At 37.5% G+C, this 4,029-nt stretch overlaps 1 pseudogene; it reads right to left on the reverse strand.

Annotated features, from left to right (window-relative positions):
- Window positions 1-1,222: 1,222 nt before the first annotated feature.
- On the reverse strand, window positions 1,223-2,515 carry LOC130857695 (39S ribosomal protein L3, mitochondrial-like; annotated as a pseudogene).
- Window positions 2,516-4,029: the final 1,514 nt, after the last annotated feature.

The raw sequence follows: 4,029 nt of genomic DNA on the forward strand, positions 1-4,029 counted from the left end.
GTGTGTGTGTATATATATACACATATATATCTGAATCAGTTTTCTAACACAATCTTGTAAATCAACTCTAACTAGAAAAAAAAATTGATTCAAGAAGAATAGAAAACTGGGACTTCCTTGGTGGTGCAGTGGTTAAGAATCCACCTGCCAGTGCAGGGAACATGGGTTCCATCCCTGGTCCAGGAAGATCCCACTCTGCAGAGCGACTAAGCCCCTGCGCCACAACTACTGAGCCTGCCTGCGCTCTGGAGCCCACAAGCCACAAGTACTGAGCCCATGTGCCACAACCACTGAAGCCTGCCCCCTGCAACTACTGAAGCCCGTGTGCCTAGAGCCTGTGCTCTGCAACAAGGGAAGCCACCATAATGAGAAGCCCAAGTAAGGCAATGAAGAGTGGGCCCCACTCGCCGCAACTAGAGAAAGCCCTCATGCAGCAACAAAGACCAAATGCAGCCAAAAGTAAATAAGTAAATAATAAATCTTAAAAAAAAAAAAGAATTAACTTGAATAGACAAATAATCATAAAAGAAATTAAGAGGGTAGTCAAAACAACAGAGTTGAAGGAAAGTTTCACATTTCCTGATTTCAAAACTTCTTGTAAAGCTACAGTAATCAAAACAGTGTTTGGATGTTAACTAGACTTATTGTGGTGATCATTTTGCAATTATCTTGTACATCTGAAACTAACATATGTCAATTATATCTTAAAAATCAAAACAAGACAAAAGAAAACAAACAAAAACAGCATGGGACTAGCATAAAGACAAACATATAAACCAATAGATTAGAAGAGAGAGTGCAGAAATAAATCCTCGCATATATGGTCAAATTATCTTCAATACAACTGCCGAGTATGTTCAATGGAGGAAAGAAGTCTTTTTTTTTTTATAAAAGAAGTTAAATTTATAAACATGTATGATAACTTGAGAAATACATAGTAAAAAAAGAACAAAGCCCACAAATTACAAAGATTTTGCTAATATGCAAACTGCTGGTCCATCTAAATTTGGCATATTCAATCTACTTAACTGATTTGCTTTTAGTGTGGTAATTTCTTAAATGAAATTCAGTTGGAGGATAAATGATAAATTTTATGCCCCTGACAAAGCTAACCAGTGTGGTATGTTGTACCTGAGAAAAGGAAACATAATTCCTGGTTACATGATTGTTCTGGCGCATCAGAATTCACAGGATGTGCGGGGTTCTGTCCTGTACAATGAGGTCAGGCAAACGTAATAGAAGGTGCCCTAGGCTGACACACATCTTCATCTTACAAATCTTCTGGTATCTCCTCTTCATCTCCATCAGGGAAATATGTTGAGCATGGTAGATTTTTAGAGAAATCCTTGTATGCAGGCAATTTAGAATCTTTGATCTTCACTAAGCAGTCTCTGTGTCCGGGTACAGAGCCATTTACATAGATGATATTGCACTTTGTGCTTATCTTCCACACTTTCAGTCCCAATGCTGTCCTCTCTCTGTTTCCCAGTTGTCCCAGCATTTTAGTTCCAGGCCAGGCTCTGGCAAATATCACCAGTTGAAATAGCTCCAGGCCTCCTGGTGGGTTTTCGTTTGACCTTGAATAGCTGGCCGGCCTTTAAATCCTGATCTTTTCATGACACCTTGAAAACATTTACCAGTAGTTTTGGCCGTGACATCCACATACTGTCCTGGGCGAACGTGAGCTGCATAAAGAGGAGGACCTGGCTTAATTCCAGCGTTATCTGAAGAACAGTCTTTTCAGTAAATGGTGTTGGGAAAACAGGATATCCTCATGCTAAATAATGAAGTTGGACCCTGACCTTACAGCATATACAAAAATTAACTCTAAATGGATTAAAGACCTAAATGCAAGGCCTAAAACTATAAAACTCTTAGAAGAAAACATATGGGAAAAGCTTCATTACATTGAGTTTGGCAATGATATCTTGGATGTAACACCACAAGTACATGAAACAAGAGCAAAAATAGATAAATGGGACTGTATCAAACTTTAAAATGCCTACATCAAAGGGAACAATCAGCAGAGTGAAAAAGCAGCCTACAGAATGGGAGAAAATATTTGCAAGCCATGTATCTGATAAGGGGTTAATATCCAAAATATACAAAGAGCTACAACTCAAGAAGAAATAACACAACCCTATTAAAAATGGGTGAAGGACATGAAGAAACGTTTCTCCAAAGATGATTTACAAATGACCAACACGCATATGAGAAGATGCTCAACATCACTACCCATTAGGTAACTGCAAATCAAAACCACAGTGAGATATTTTATTACCCCTTGCCCATTAGAATGTCTACTATCAAACAGAAAATAGCACATGTTAGTGAGGATGTACAGAAACTGGAACCCCGTGCACTGTTGGTGGGAATGTAAAAGGCTGCAGCTGCTGTGGAAAACAGTACGGCGGTTCCTCAAAAACTGAAAAATAGAATTACCATGTGATCCAGCAATCCCACTTCTGGGTATATATCCAAAAGAAAGTAGGATCTCAGAGATTTGCATACCCATGTTTATAGCAGCATCATTCACGATAGCCAAAAGGTAGACATACTCCAAGTGTCCACTGATGGATGAATGAATAAAAAAATGTGGTATATACATACAATGGAATATTATTCAGCCTTTGAAATTTTGACACCTGGTACAACATGAATAAAACTTGAGGACATTATGCTAAGTGAAATAAGCTAGTCACAAAAAGACTTACTGTATGATTCTACTCAAATGAGGAATTGTAAATAAACTCATAGAAACAGAATAGTGGTTGCCAGGAATTGGGTGTGGGGGGAAAATGGAAGTTGCTGTTTAATGAATAAGAGTTTCAGTTTTGCAAGATGAAAAAGTTCTAGAGATCTGTTGCACAACAACGTGTGTATACTTAATGCAGCTGAACTGTACACTTAAAAATGCTTAAGAAGGAAGGAAAGAAAGAAAAGAAAAAGAAGGTATCAAAGATATACCCTTCAAATAAAGGCAGAAGCCCAGACTGTTTCAGGGGCAAGTCTACTGTAAATCTTCAAGGAGCATATAATTCCTAGTTTATATAAAATTTTACAGAGCATGGAAAATGAAAGTTTCCCAAGTTATTCTACAAAAGTATGATAACCTTGAAAACAAAACAGAATGATAGTACACACAAACAATAACCATGAGCTATTTTCATTTATGTGTATAGATACACAACTCCTAAGTAATATGTAAACCAGCCAAATCCAGCGTCATCATACTTCATGACCAAGCAGAATTTTATCGCGGGAATTCAGCATAGTTGAACATTAGAAATTTTATTAATGTAATTTAGTACCTTAATACATAAGCAGAGGAAACTAATCATGTCGAACAGTAAGAAAAGCAGTTGATAAATTTCAATACCCATTTCTTTTTTTAAGGTTTTTATTGAAGTATAGTGGATTTACGATGTTGTGTTAGTTTCAGGTGTATAGCTCAAGACCCATTTCGGATAAAAACTCCTAACAAGCTGACAATGTTGAGAAACTTCCTTAACCTGAAAAGTAGTATCTAGCAAAAACTTAAAGCAAACAGCAAACTTCCTGCTGAAATGTTAGAAGTAATCCCATTAAAGACAGAAGCAAATAAGGATGTCCACAGTCGCCACCGCTATCCCACGTAAAGCAGGCAGCCCTAGACAACGCATTAAGAAAAGCGTAAGGAGGACTTCCCCGGTGGTCCAGTGGTTAAGACCCCATGCTCCCAGTGCAGGTGCCCTGGGGTTTGATCTCTGGTCAGGGAACTAGATTCTGCCTGCCGCAACTAAGACCCAGCGCAGTCAAATAAATAAATATTAAAAAAAAAAAAAGAAAAGCGTAAGAGGTATAAGTATTAGAAAGGAAAAAATGATAGAATGGTTTACCTAAAACATCCAAGAGAATCAACTAAAATAGTATTAGGACTATTAAGAGTTCAAGAAGAGTTAATATACAACAACTAATAGTTTTAGCTTTTCTCTACACCCAAAAGAGCTAAGTTTTTTCAAAATTCATGTTAGTAACAAAAGCTCTGAA

Source organism: Hippopotamus amphibius, chromosome 7 (assembly GCF_030028045.1).
Source record: "Hippopotamus amphibius kiboko isolate mHipAmp2 chromosome 7, mHipAmp2.hap2, whole genome shotgun sequence".
NCBI lineage: Eukaryota > Metazoa > Chordata > Mammalia > Artiodactyla > Hippopotamidae > Hippopotamus > Hippopotamus amphibius.